This window comes from Monodon monoceros, unplaced genomic scaffold (genome assembly GCF_005190385.1).
Source record: "Monodon monoceros isolate NGI ecotype Baffin Bay Population unplaced genomic scaffold, NGI_Narwhal_1 Super_Scaffold_22, whole genome shotgun sequence".
Taxonomy (NCBI): domain Eukaryota; kingdom Metazoa; phylum Chordata; class Mammalia; order Artiodactyla; family Monodontidae; genus Monodon; species Monodon monoceros.
In genome coordinates this window covers 62,104,754-62,120,015 of record NW_021703779.1, presented here as the reverse complement: position 1 = coordinate 62,120,015, position 15,262 = coordinate 62,104,754, and the positions used below count along the sequence as shown (strand labels likewise).

Sequence of the window (15,262 nt, the reverse complement as noted above, 5' to 3'; positions counted from 1 at the left end):
CTTTTATTGTTAGACATTTAAATACTTTTAAAGAGTAATAGGGTTTTAAGGCCCAATAATGGTGTTTTTTGGTTGTTAAAGGTATTAATAAGGCTGTTTACTGGTACATTTAGTGTCTTATTCAACCATTTACAGTATACCTCCAAAGTTTGTGCATTTCTGAGAACAATTAGCAATGATTGTGGAAATTTTCCACAGCTTGTATTAGTGGTATTGGTTGCATATTTCCCTTCAGGGATTATTACTCTAAATGTAAATGCTCCAGTGATGGTAAGACAACAATAATGTTGTAAGGTTTTTGAGGACATTGAGATTGTCAACTATTGTAGGTTATATATCACATGTATATCATCTATAGTGTGATTTTCTTGTTTATAGGTCACTTTGATCATGCCATATGTAAAGTAGTAGTCTTGCCAATTACTGTAGATCCTCCATAACATGATAGGAATGAGGTTTTCACTCATAAAAACTCCAAGAAAAGTTCATCCAGATTTTGCATAGTTTAGTGGACAAAGAGGAAACATAACGGAAACTGTGTTACTCAATTTACCCATAATATGATGCCTTTTGGATATGTTAGGTTCATCATTCTCACAGAAATTTGGTCTCTTCAGTCTCTTCCAGAAATGGAAGTTTGTGAATGAAAACTTCATTAACATCACAGTCTAATAGTACTAAAGAGCAAAAAATATTTTAGTGTTGATAAAAGCTGTTTATTTGCTTGTAATATTAACTTTATCTCCACATTCACTGAGGTGTGTGACCTTTTTAAAGTAGGTCAGTGTAATTATTACGTATATAACAGTGGCTGTTTTTCTTTAATTTTAGGTGTCTTGCCTCCAAATTTATGGAGGGTTTTGTGCCCCTTGTCAGGAGATATTTCAAGGTTTGTTGCCACCTTGTGGACACAAAGTTTTTTTCCCCCCAAGACTCTAGTACCGCATTAGTCCACAACGTGTCGCCCTTTTGAGTGATATTGCATTGCTTGCATCACAAGTATGGTTCTGATTGAGAGTACAGTAAACTGATGACTGTGCAGTGAGCCAAAAATATATTTAAGGAATTTCAAGGGTGTTTGTTTCATTTCTTGATTTTGCCCAGTTACAGGCTCTGGCTTATAAAATTTGACGTTGGTGTTTGTGTGCAGTATAGTGTAGTGCTGATGTATAATTGGTTTAATTCGATATTCCTACTTATTAGCTTTGTCCTGGTTTATCACTAGCAATTTAAAAATTTCACTAGCAAATTAAAAACACATGGATGATGTCTTTATATCAGATAACAAGGACCGTGTTTCTCCTAAAACCAGTTGACCTCACTGGAGTACATTACTCCATATATGAAAAAATGCCTGAGGGAGTGTATTGTTAAAGACTTAATGTGCTATTCCGAAATTTCCAAGTGTTGTTATTTGATATACTTTTATTGTACTATTGTTGCAGTAACTTCAGCTGACTTTTGTCAAACATAACGTTGCCCTAGTAAGCACATGCTCTGTGATAATCTGATATGGATACCAAAAAGCATAGTATGTGTTAATGTATTATTGGTTATAATTGTGCTCTGTTTTCCAAATTATTTTAAAAATTATCTAGCATGCATATGTATAATGCAGTGATGAGTGGTGGTTTAATTTTGCTGGTGTTCTCTAGTAACCACTATTGTTTGTTAAACAGTACTTTGAGCTGCGTCTCACTTGGTTTCAAAAATTTTTGCTTTTTTTGTCATGGCAAAACTTGTTTAGGTGGTGTGCTTTAGTATTGTCACCTAGGTTGCTCAGTACGTTATAGTGCTTTACATGGAGAACTTTTCATTGTTTACTTTTAGTTCAGTGTTGCTATTTAGATTGGGGTATTCTAATATTGTTAACCATTTAGCCTTTCTTTGCTCCTCCAGTTGACTGCCTGTAATTTTGTTAATTAGCAAAACGTTAGGTATTAGGATCTGCCAACCATGGACTGAGTGGTTCTGGAGGGCCTGTTACTTGCTGTATTATGAAACCATAGATCCGTGATTTGTTATACTGCCAATGTTAATTTAATCATGTGATCAACAAATGTGTCCCAAAATTTTATCATGGTGAATGGTCATTGTTTCTGTCTGCTGTCGTTACTCGTTGAATAGCATTAATCTAAACCATAGTCACCAAGGTGATTGAAATATATTTGGTAGGTCTTAGGCTTTTTCCACCATTAAGAAAATTTTGTCTTTTTTACTGCCTTGTATTGGTACTGAATTGTCATATTTTCCTATCTGTTACTAAAAATAAATGTCTAGTTGTTGGCTCAGCAATCCCTTTGTATTATAGATGTGGTCCTGCTAAGATTTTTCACCACCTGTGGTCAAATGTACTTTTCTGTTTTGGAGGTTCTTCAGTGACTGTTCTTTACAGTCTTGCCTCTGCTGCTTCTCTGCTAGATCATTATTTAGCCCAGCTGTATTACGGGATCATCTTTTGACTTCATGGTGTCACTGGAAAGCTTACATGTCCTAACGGATGAAAATATTTCAATGGTAAGACTAATCTCTATGTGGTATTTTATTTTATCTCTAATTTTTGCTTATATGTTTATGGGTTATGCCTACACAGATTGGGCAGTTTGATGCTGGCATAATGTTGAAGGACATTTCAGGTTTTGTGTGGACATATTTTCATTTCCTTAGGTATCTACTTAGCATTGCAGTTGCTTTGTAATATGGCAACTCTACATTTAATGTTTTGAGTAATTGACAAACTGCTAAAGTAACTGCAGCATTTTACGTTCTCACCAAGAAATTTATGAGGATGTTAATTTAACTCCATTCTCACTTATTTTCTATCTTTTATAATAGCCATCCCAGTAGATGTTAAGTACAGTTGACTCTTGAACAACACAGGGGGTTGGGGGTGCTCATCCTCCTCACAGTGGAAAATCCACATGTAACTTATAGTCAGCCTTCCATACATGCAGTTCCTCCTATCCGAGGTTCCGCATATGCACAGATTGTGTAGTACTGCAGTTTTTACTATTGAAAAAAAATCCACCTGTAAGTGGACCCACACAGTTCCAGCCCATGTTGTTCAAGGGTCATTTGTTTCTTGTATCTCGTGTTTTTGCCTAGTGTATCTGTGTTGAACAACTTTTCATATGCTGATTGACCATTTGTATTTCTTTGGAGAAATGTCTATTCAAATCCTATGTTCACTGGAATTGAGTTATATATCATTTTATATGTTGTTTAGATTTTCATTCAAAATAAATTCTAATTCTTTTTGTGATTTCTTCTTTGACCCATTGGTTATTTAGGAGTTTGTTGTTTAATATGCACATATTTGTGAATTTCCCAAATTTCATTCTGTTATTTATAATTTCATCATGGGAGAACATACTTTATATGATTTCAATTCTCTTAAGTTTGTTGAGACTTGTTTCATTTCTTAGCATCTAGTCTATTCTGGAGAATGTTCCATGTGCATTTGAGAATAATGTGTATTCTGCAGTTGTGTGGATGTTTTGTAGATGTTTAATAGATCAAGTGGTTATTTATAGAGTTGTTCAGGTCTTCTCTTTTCTTGTAGATCTTCTACCTAGTTGTTCTGTTACTGAAACTTATTGCTGAATTATCTATTTCTTTTTCTGTTTCTACCATTTTCTCCTTATTTTTGGTGCTATGTTGTTAGGTACATATATGTTTATAATTATACTTTCCTGATGGATTGATCCTTTGATTGTAATAAAATATCCTTATTCATGTCTAGTAATAATCTTTTCTTTATTGTGTGTTTTATTATTAGTAGAGCTAACTCCAGCTCTCTTTTGGTTAGTGTTTTTGCCTGGTACGTCTTTTTCTATCCTTTTACTTGTAAACTTTTTGTGTCTTTGAATTTAAACTGTGTCTTGTAGATAAGATATAGGTAGATTATATTTTTTAAATCTGTTTTTCCAAGCTCTGTCTTTTGATTGCATTACTTAAAAATTTTTTTATCTTTAATGTAATTACTGACAAGGTAGGATTGATGTCTGTTTTGCTACTTGTTTTCCATGAGTCTTATGTCTTTTTGTTCCTCTGTTCCTGTATTACTACCTTCTTTTCTTTTTGTTAAATATTATAAGCATTTTCTTGTACCATTTAAATTCCCTTTTTTCTTTTATTATATTTATTGAGTTGTTTTTCTCATGGTTGCTCTGATCTTTCAGTTAACAACTTACCTTAAAAGAATTGATTTCAGATTAATACCAACTTAATTTCAATTGTGTATACAATTTGTTCTGCTATGTCTTTGTTCCCTCTCTTTTCCTTTGTGATGTTATTATTATGTAAATGACATCTGTACATGATGTAAGCATATCAACACAATTTTCTAGTTATTCCTTTATGCTATTGTCTTTAAGTCAGAAATGGGAAGAAAAGTGTTACAAATAAATACAGATTTTTTTTTGTCTGTTTATTTATGGAGTTATCTTATTGGTGCTCTTTATTTTTCATGTGCATGTGAGTTACTGTCTAATGTCTTTTCATTTCTGCCTGAAGGACTTGATTTTGTATCTCTTGTAGATGGCATGTCTGCTAGCACTGAATTATTTTAATTTTTGTTTATCTGGTAATGCTATAATTCTTAATTTATCAAGGATAGTTTTGCTGAACATAGAATTCACAGTTTACATTCTTTTTCCTTCAGCAGTTTGAATATATCACCCACTGTTTTTTGGTCTCCATGGTTTATGATGAGAAGTCAGCTATAACTTACTGAGGAGCCATTGTACGTGATGAGTTGTTTTTCTCTTGCTGCATTCAAGAATCTGAAGTTAGTCATGAGTCTAGATTTGAGTGTCTTTGACTTTATTCTTTTGGGCATACATTGATCTTGCATGTATAGATTAATATTTTTTTCATCAAATTTGGCAAGTTTTAGGCTATTATTTATTCACATATTCTTTCTGTCCCCTATTCCTCTCCTTTGTTTGACTCTCATTTTGTTTGTTATCTTTACTGAAAGTAATTCTTTTTCATTACCTTATAATAAGAGAACATAAGGCTATGTATAGTATTGGCTTTATGATATAGTGTTCCTTTTTTACTTGCTAAATTGGCTTGATTATAATTTACATTTCTTTTTTGACCCAATTGTTATTTACTGTGATGCTTCATGTTGAGGTTTTCTGGTTTGAGCACATATTTCATATATATATGAAGTATATAATATATGTTGAAATATATACATATAATGAAATGTATACATGTATATATGGTTTTATTGCATTGTGATTAGACAATGTGACTGCTGTATGTTCCTACATGTCTAGTTTTAAATAACAACTTTATCTAGTAGGGAAAGACCCTCATTCGTTTTTTAAAAAATTTCTTTATTTTCATATACTTGTTCTTCCAGGAGCCCATTAGAAAGAGCATGTCAAGTTCTCACCACAAATACCATTGGAGTGACAGTTGGAATGGCATTGAATTATAGAATAAGTTTTGGAGAGCTGTCATCTTTATAATTTTCTCATACATGAATGTGGTATGTTTCTCCTTTTATTCAGGTCCTCATTATTGTGTGCTTGTCTTTTCCACTTATTATTTTCAATATTTTTTTCCTAGTTTCTGGAAGAAGTAGGCAGATGTCTTAGGAACTGAGATTCTGGTGGGAAAAGTACAGAAGGTGTCATCTGCATAGACTAGACTCTATTAGTATAAAAGGTCATATAAAATGTATTTTTGAATATGACGTTACCATTTCTTCTACAAGGCCCTAGGAGTCTGTATTATTTATAATGTTCCATATCCCTGTTCTGCATAAGTATAGAGGTAGTTGCTAATATTAGGGGAAATTATGTAGTAAGCCATTTGTTTTTAATACTGTCAGCATCCCTTTGACCCTCCCCTTTCCCTTTTCGAAGTGCTTCTTCCATCCTGCAAGCTTTTGGGGACTCTGCTTATTGTTTATAGCATATGTACCCATTGAAGACCTTCAAACCCTCCAATATAGAGTTAACTGGTTGTGTTTTCACTACAAAAGTTTACAGTTTCGGAGAGGTAAGAGTCCTGTTCCACTTGATGGTTTTGTTTCAATTTTAAGAGCAACTCTCTGAGAGGGAGCTAAAGGAGAACATCCAGGATACAGAGAGATATTTGAACTTAGATCCTATGAGAAGCATTATAGGAATTAGAGCTGTTTAGATTGTGGGAGACAACTCCAAAATGGAGAGCTTGCTGGTCTGAAGTCAGGGATAGTTGGTTTTGTTGTGTAAAGGCAGTTCTAGTTAATGGAGTAACAGATTCAAGAATGTCCAAAGATGAAAATACTCTTGGAAATAATAACCTAGTGGAATTTGAGAATCTCCCTGCATGGAGTGAAAGTTGGATTACATGCACTTTAAGGGCACATTTATAACTGAGATTCTGTCTCAGTTAGGGCAGATGAAACTGATTTTTATTGTGTGCCTACTTCACATGTTCCCATTTAATCATCACAACCCTCTGAGGCATCCCAGAGAGGTAGAATAAGTTTGCTCAGGTAACTAATCTCATTAATGGCAGAGCATACTTCTTTTACCTCTCCCCTCCTATATATCTTAATTTGCAATAGTAATTCCTTACATTTGTATCGCAGTTTATCATTTAGAAGCCTTTCAGAAACATGGTTTTATTTGACCCTTATAAAAATCTGGTGAAGTTGGAAGAACCGATTCCACTTGTCTGTTTTATAGGTGAGGAACATATATTTCTATGGGGTAAAAGGGATCTGAGAGACTATTCAATACAATGTCCATATTTTGCAGTTGAAGAAACAGTACCAGAATTAAAAATCAGGATATTTTGTAGGCATTCTTTGATTTGTGTTGGATGGAGGGGAAGGTGAGACTAGATGATTTCATGAGGTACAGAAGGTTGTATTGTTTTTATCCATCCTATAGTATACACTTGATTGGTGCGAGCTCGCCATATTAGATTAAGTGGCATTTTAACAAACTGATCAAAGGCACTAAAGGTTTAAGGAAGAAACGTAAGGCTTCACGTAGCAGGTTGTGGAAGATATTTGGGGTCATGAGGTTCTACTTGGTGGCCTTCAAAGCATTTAAAGTATTTCCTGCTCCAGGTTCAAGGGTCACCAAGGAATCAGGCCACCGGAAAATGAATTATGTTGTACAATCAGTCTGCTAATGGACAGGAATGAGATGAAGCCTCAACAGTTGTCCACAACTCTGGGAGCCACCATTCACTGTGACATGGGCTCAGAGTGGTGGCTCTTTTGATTATAGCATAGGTTATAGATTTAGAACCTCAAGGATAGAAGGACCTTAAAAAAAAAATCTCATATCTAAAACAGCTTATTTTAATTTGACCCTAATTCAAGTCCTTTTATAATATACCCAACAAATGGTCTTTTTGCCTCCAAGTAAGTGTACTTAGTGATAGGGAACTCCTCCCTGAGTTAACTTATCTCTTCTTTCAAGAGCTCTATGCAATACTGAGCTGAAATATATTTTTCTATAGCTTCAACTCATTCATCATATTTGTATTATGCCTCAGTTCAAGAATATTGCTTTATTGGGCTTCCCTGGTGGCGCAGTGGTTGGGAGTCTGCCTGCCGATGCAGTGGACATGGGTTCGTGCCTCGGTCCGGGAAGATCCCACATGCCGTGGATCGGCTGGGCCCATGAGACATGGCTGCTGAGCCTGCGCGTCCGGAGCCTGTGCTCCGCGACGGGAGAGGCCACGGCAGCGAGAGGCCCGCGTACCGCAAAAAAAAAAAATTAAAAAAAAAGAATATTGCTTTATTGTTCTCTCTCCTGCATCTTCAGCTTCTCTCTGCTGCCTTTTGTGCTGCCAGGCACTGTGCTTGGTGATGGGGATATGGAGATGAATTAGACACAATTCCTGCCCTCAAGGAGTTCTCAGTCTAGTGAGAGAGTTCGACATGTACACAGATACTTACAACAGTATGGTATGCTCTACAATGGAGGTATGTACAAGATACTATGGGGTTCAGAAGAGAAATCATTTGACTGAGTCTGGAGATGCAGAGGTTGGAGGAACTGATGCTTCAGTTGATTCTTTAAAAAAGTAAAGGTTGACTAGGCAGAAAACAGAGGGAAGTACCTTCTAAGCAAAGGTATGGGGATTAGAAATAGAATGATGAATTGGGAAACTACAAGTAGTTCATGAAATTAGACTGGAAATGTGCCATGAAATTTGGATTTCATTTTGAGTGTTTTAAGGAGATGCTTTTGATGGTCACTCTGGTAGTATGGAAGATTTTCAAATCTGGACAGGGAGATCAGTTAGAAGGATACTGTAGTAGTTAAGATGATAAGTGATCTAAGGCTAGAAGGAGTGGGAGTGAAGAAGAGGGGATAACCTCTCAAATAAGGGTTTATACAAAATACAGATGTAATTAGAACATGGGAAAATTTAGGCTTTCAGGCTTCGGCAAGTGTGTATCCCCCATCCCCACCCCGGCCTTCATGAAAGATCCTCACGTGTTCTTTAGATGGGTGAACATCTAAAGTTGTTCCTTCTAGACTAGGGCTTTGCTGCACAGATTTTGCAAGTTTCTTTGGTTTGGGGGGCAGCCACATATGAAATTTTGACTCTTCAGAAGACATCTGAACAGCTGCAGACTTCTCATAGTATTACTAAGTTCCTGGTCCTTCTCATCAATAGCAGGGCTAATCTCACTGTCATATATCTCTCAAAATATTTTTTACCAAAAATGGAGGCTTTTATATTTAAAACCCACTCAGGGAAGAAATGACCTTAGTTATTGTCTCAATTGCTTTATTTTGCTTAGGGATTTTTAAATGTTTATGGTTATATCTCTTGGTAAAAAAATACATTCAATAATTAAAAATCTAAATATATCCAGTGTTTATTTTCTCTTTTCTCAAAGCAATATAAACAGAATATTTGGGAAATTCTCCCCTTAAGGCTCAGAGTGGTGACCCTGGGGATTCAGAGAATGGCTTTCTGTGACTGGAATGATTAATAGGAGATTATGTTTAAGTAGACCGTATGTATTTTCAGTGGACCTTATGTCACTAGCCATCCTGGAGGGCAGTAGGGGGAAGAAGGTTTGGGACAGGAAGCCCTGAGCAGGACAGCAAAGCAGTACAGTGACAGTTTGGGACTTACCAATGTGGTTTTGAGCATGGTTTTTCACCTCTCTGGTACTTCTTATGTAAAATAGAATTAATAATATCTTTTTGCAATGATGAGTGAGGGTGGGAATGTAAGTATTTAATGGGATTATTTCTGTAAACTGCTTGGAACTGGTGTGGAATATGCTAAATGCTTTATGAACTGTAGTTGCTGCAGATAATGATGTTGACCTTGACGAGGATTAAAAGAAGATAGTTAACTAGAGGTACTTATATTTTATATTGTCAATAAGGATGTTGGGGTTTGCAAAAGAAAGTAAAACTAACTGACCTCAAGGTTTTCAATGGCATGCTAGTGTGAAGTCACTTCTCTGCCTTTTTTTTTCCCTCTGCCAAATAGGTTGGGAAAACAGATGACTTTTGTCCATGCCCTGATCACTAATCTATTGCATTTGCTCTTATTTCCAAATATAAAGTTGTTGAAAATTTGTACAGTACCCAAACTGAATAAAAGTATCCTAAAAAATGTAGTAAAATGCTTTGGAATTGGTCAAAACTGGATTTGAAACCTGGCTCAACTACTTAGTAACTGTGTGATCTAAGGCATGTTACTAAACCTCATTGAACCTCAATTTCTTCATCTATTATAATAATTAATTTGCAGGGTTTTCATGAGGATATTGTAAAGTGTATGTTATAAGCACGCTATAAATTGCAGGTATCATTGTTAGTTCTTGGGACATTCACCGCGTGACAGAAACAACAGCAGGCCCTGGTGGCTGGGAGGACTTCATGGATCCAACAGCAACCTGAAGAAATCCTACTCGGATGGATATAATACAACCTGCTAAGTGTCCTAGCACTTATCAGGTTGTATTATCATTGTCCGTGTCTATGGCTCTCGTCTACCAGACTCTAAATTCCTAACGGGCAAGGACAGTGCCTTATTCATCTTTGTATTCGCAGTGCCTAATCCGGTGCACATTGTAGGCCTCATTAAATGTTTGTTGAATGAAAAAATGAATCATCAACAGACATTAATTGGGCGCCTGCTCTGTGATCTCCATGGGCTCAGCTTGTCCCCGCCAGTTGCCTACAACGTCCAAGCTGTCTTCAGTATGCTTTCTCCTGAAGCTTACTCCTATCTTCTAATTCTTTTGCCAAGGACTTTTCTGTGTAGTGCAAAAATAGCAAATATACTTCATCTCAAGTACCATCTCCAATTGATTGATAGTACCTGTCTTGATTATGTTTTATAAAAAGGATTCTGAAGCCAGATCTCAGCTCAGTATGAAAGAGGATTATAACTAATTAGTGATGTTTGCTGGGGGTGGGGGAAGGGGAGTAGCAGCACAAGTGCCACATATATGTCATATTTAATATTGTATTTTCCATGAAATACTCTGTTTCTATGCCTGTATTTTAGTCTTGGCTACTTGCAGATGTTGCATTGTTGCTGCTGCCACTACTACAATTGCTGCCAGTTGCTCCTTGGGTAGGACCAGAGTGGTCATTGATCAGAAACTTCATCCTCACAGTCTGGGTTTGCTCCTGTGGCTGGTATTCACAGTTTTCCCCTTTCAACTATACCTCAGCTATCCCCTTACCTACATTAACAGGTAGGCCTCCAGATTATCTTCACCACTCAACAGGCTCATACTTCCTTTTTCTTATTTAGTGTGATAAATCATTATTGCTTCATGAGAAGGCTTCTTTCTGTTAGAAGATGTGACAACTAGAATACAAGTTAACCAATTCCATCAGGGCCCTACAGTGAGTCATAAAAGCTCCCTTTTAATGTAGGAGAAAATTGAGCATGTTCATAGACTACAGGGCAGGGAAAAGGGAGGCATTGTACATGTGGGAGAGAGATGATAACTTTTGGCTCTTAGAACACAGGTGGAGGGTTAGCCTTAGATGAAAGGAGCTACCTCTTCACTGGGGCATAGTGATAAGAATAAGAGTTAGGAAGAGTACCTGATAAGGGTGTTGAAGATTTGTAATTGGAGAGGTGGATGATAGAGAGGAAGCTGACCAGGGACAGGATTATGGAGACAAGAGTCTAAGGAATATCCAGGCCAAAAGGCTGGATTGGAGAGCTTATGACATATCAAAGTGAACAACTAGTTTGAAACTTGATAATAGACTAAGGAAAATATAAAGTGGTCTTGGGCCATTGTTACAAGTAACATTTGGTTGCCTGGAACTGATCTTGATTGATTGAGGGATGGACAGCTAGCAAGAGAGGAGTTACACAGAAATGGATTTGAGGATCCAGACTGTATATGGAAGGAAGCTCAGAGTCTGTAAAGAAAAAGAGGCCTTAGTGCAATCAAGATGGGTGCTGAGTAGTTGGAAAACTAGAATGATAGGACCTGTATCAGAGGCTGAACTTTGGAATGTTAAAATTTTAAAATTGGAGTGATCAAGATACCTGTGATGGTAGGATGTCAGATGGTTGTTTACCTGGATACTGAAGTGACCCAGGATTATAGCAAAAGCTGGGCTAGGAATGAACACTGTAGGCTAGATAAAATAGGCTTCAGTGACTGAGGAATGATCTGGAGGTTGGCGCATGACAGTTGTGCAGATGCAAGAGAAGAGAGGTTGTAGTGGGATGGTAGTATGAGCCTCAGAAGAGTGGTGGGGATTACTAGAAGATGCAAAAACTGTGGTTTGCCCATTGCACTGAGGTTTTGGCTGGCAGAATGCACATCTAAAATGATCCCCTCCTTTATTAAGTGCTTGTTCTATATCTGACACTTTGCTGTGTGCCATCTGTTTATCCCTTTTGGATCTGTCAACATTTCATGTGTGAAAATGAGCAGTAATCCCAGGCAAGGATAGCTAGGCTGCTGGCCCTTAACACTGGTGGAATCCTGTGGCCATCTCCTAACTCTTTGAAAGAGCAGCACGGCTGGTCATCTGGAAGTATGATAGAAAGATTTGTTTAGGATTAAAATTTTCCCTTGACCTTGATGTAACTTCATTACATGGTACAGGCTTTTGCTGGCTGTGTTCCATAATTTGCTTTGGCTTCTGAGCCTCTGAGTTGAGGAGTGAACTAGAACTGCCCTTTGAAAAAGACAGGCACAGTACTTGAAAAACACTCGTGTTGATTAGAACAAGACACAGTCCTATTATCTAATTGAGCTTTTAAGATAAAGAGTAGACAAAAGAAAGCCCACATCAGTGGATGAATAACAAAACCACTTTGTAAAAGCCATTTAGCTTCAGGATACATCCAGTCTGGTGGCCATATTGTAGATGTTCCCTGTGCTTTTGGGAAGGATGGCTGGAAATTGATGCAAAGACCATCCCTTAGGACTTGGAAGGTAAAGTTTAGGAAGAGAGTCTCTGTGAACCCTCTGAAATTGCATGCAGTCATTTTTCTTTTGTTATAGTCTTCAAATGAGCCAATATTCCAATAAAGGTTTAGAGCCACTGTGTTAGAGTGACCAGGCCCTCAGACAGCCCATCCCCTCCCGTGGGGGCTGCTCTATATTTATTCCTCAGGAGGAGCTGGTAGAAGACTTCATGAAGGAGAAGAAAAGGAAAAGATCAGAGGATGACTACAGCATCTCTTCATCCCAGCTTTGCAAAGCATGACTCAATAGATAGATCACTCTTTTGAAGACTCTCCAGACCACAGGTTGCTCTTTTCAATTGCATGCTTAGCCCTCTTGGCTCCTTTCAGAAGTTGTACTCTATGTATATATATGAACTATCACTTCCCATAAAGAGGACACCATGTAGTCAAAAATTGCCAGATCCCCAATGTTGGAATATAGGCCACCAGAGATGAGTTTGAGTTTCAGCAACATAAGACCCCAACTTCATGGAAGGAAGGTAGTCAATTGACTTGAAAATAACCCCAATCCCTGCATTCATGTTTTTTTTCCTTCAGTCCTATGACTAAGATATCACTGATTAAAGCAAACAAAAGCCATGACTTTCTCCTTCCACTGGCACTTCTCTATCCCACGTATATGCCACTGTGAGTCACTGTCTTTCATTAACACTTCTTTCCATCTCTTAAAACCCAAGGAGGTATGAATACTAAGGTTGGGGTTGAATTTGTCATAATTACTCTGCAGTTGGAGAATACTCAATGTTAATCACCCTGAAACCAACTCCCACCTTATCTCCTGGGGCAGCCACAGGAGACACTGTAGCCATGGCCAGCAACTGGACCCCAGCCCCAGGGATTACTCCTGATGTCTCAACTGATTATGAAATACCAGTAGGAGGGCTTGTTTCCCTTCCTAACTTGGTCATCAGAGATTAGGATTTGCATACATATGGTATATAAGGACACACATCTTATGGGTCAATAGTAAACAGTGTCAGGTTACTTTTTGTCTCTTGGGGGTGGGCAAGGTAGGGTATGGGGGAAGTGGAAAGTCTTGAACCTTTCAAATATTCCCAGTGATTGTTCAGGACACCCCTAGTCACATTTTCTGGTGCCTTATCCTGTGCCTTGCCTCTCCTTTCATCATAATCCTTCTAGTGCACTCCTTGCTCTCTCTAGCCACCTTTCATCTCCTGCCCCACCCTGATGGGTTTCAGCAGGTGTTTATTTTCTTTTCCTTCCCCCAGGCCATCTGTCTGTAACAGGCCCCAGATGGGAAGAGCCTTACTGTGAATGAGTGAATGAAGATTCAGTGAGTGTTGGTAGTGACACCATGTTTCTCTCTGGATTTAAGGAGAGAAGGAGTGCGGTGCAGAGGGGAAGGAGAGGGAAGCTATGAAATCCCATTATGGAGTAACAAATGCTTGACATTTTAGTGGGTACTAGACCTAGAAGCCTACATGATTGAAGGAAGCAAACCTGAGATTTCTGATATTTGTGAGTGAAGATAGGTGTTAACTCCTTATTGCCATTAAGAATGAAGGGAGGAGAGAAAAGTAAAGGTCATAAAATCCTTTACCTCAGTGGAGAAGGCACCGAGACTCGCTTCATGAACCTGTTATTTTTAGAGGTAGAGTGAAGGTAAGTTGTGCTGCACTTTCGTTACTCGTGAGAGTCACTGTCAGCCACTTTTCTTAGGTAGGTCTGCCCTTGTGGAGGTTTCTGTTGACCTGTATAAAAAAAACAACCCAGAAAAAAGTTTGCAACTTAGAAGAACTCTCCAGTTCAATAACAGGGTGTTAAAGGGGTTGAGGACAGAGGAAATAGCACAAGTAGTACCAAATAGCTCAGTTTTTTGTTTTTCTTTTTAATAGGATGAATGGGCCAGAGATAGTGGGCAGAATGGCTTCATGCAACCCCAAACAGCAGATAGGACATAAGGAAACAGTACAATGAAAGGTCAATACTTGGACGTTTGTCATTCCCCAGAGAATGATGGAATATCTAAAATAAAATTAGCTGCTTTGGAGAAGGGTTTTAAAAGATTATTTCATAGAAGAAAAGATTTGGAAGAGGGGAAACTTCCAGTTATATAAGATGGGCATTATAGCTTTTAAAGACATCTGTTCCCTGTATAGGTCATAGAGATGGATACCAGTATCAGCCTGTGGCTGATCAGGCCAGTTTAAGCAGTTTCATGTTCCTGGAGAGATGCTGCCACTCTCTGTCTCTCACTTTGGCAGGTATTCATTCATATGCAATGAGTCCAGTACCTGAAGGAGCAAGACAACAACAAGCATCCAGGGGGACAACAGTGTGGCCTTCTGAGTGAAGATAGCAACTGAAAAGATCATGGGATTGGCTGCATTAGGCTGGGCTTGTTTCTTTTTTGAAAATAAAAAATGTTCTCTTTTTGATGACAGAAGTAACAAGTGGTCATTGTTAAAAAATAAAGTGAAAGGTATAAATTAAAAAGTAAATAATACCTATAATCTTATAACCCAGAAAATAATTCATAACATTTGCATGTATTTCCTTTTACTCTTTAAAATAAGTGTATATAACAGAGTTTAAAAATAAAATTGACATTGTATATGTTATTCTCTAACTTTTCTCATTTGAGAATTAACAAGCATTCTCCTATATCATTAGCATTATTTAAAAATACAGTACTGTCACATAATATTTCATATGGTTCTAACAAAATTCATTTACAGTAAGTCCCCCTACATATGAACCTTCAAGTTGCAAACTTTCAAAGATGCGAACGTGTGTTCACACGTCCAGTCATGTAAGTTCACGTGTCTGGCGTACATTGTCACGTGCA

The 15,262-nt window shown here is 37.5% G+C and overlaps 1 long non-coding RNA gene across 5 annotated transcripts in view; it reads left to right on the top strand.

Moving 5' to 3' along the window:
- Positions 1 to 14,937, top strand: part of LOC114906198 — a 61,199-nt gene extending 46,262 nt beyond the window's left edge. For 2 of the 5 annotated variants that reach the window (XR_003796394.1, XR_003796397.1), the window contains exons 7-10: positions 2,371 to 2,517; positions 5,375 to 5,503; positions 12,600 to 12,735; positions 13,683 to 14,937. This is a non-coding gene — a long non-coding RNA (uncharacterized LOC114906198). The remainder of the gene's footprint in view (positions 1 to 2,370; positions 2,518 to 5,374; positions 5,504 to 12,599; positions 12,736 to 13,682) is intronic. The other 3 variants (XR_003796396.1, XR_003796398.1, XR_003796395.1) reach the window with 3 other exon arrangements.
- The last annotated feature ends 325 nt before the right edge of the window (positions 14,938 to 15,262 follow it).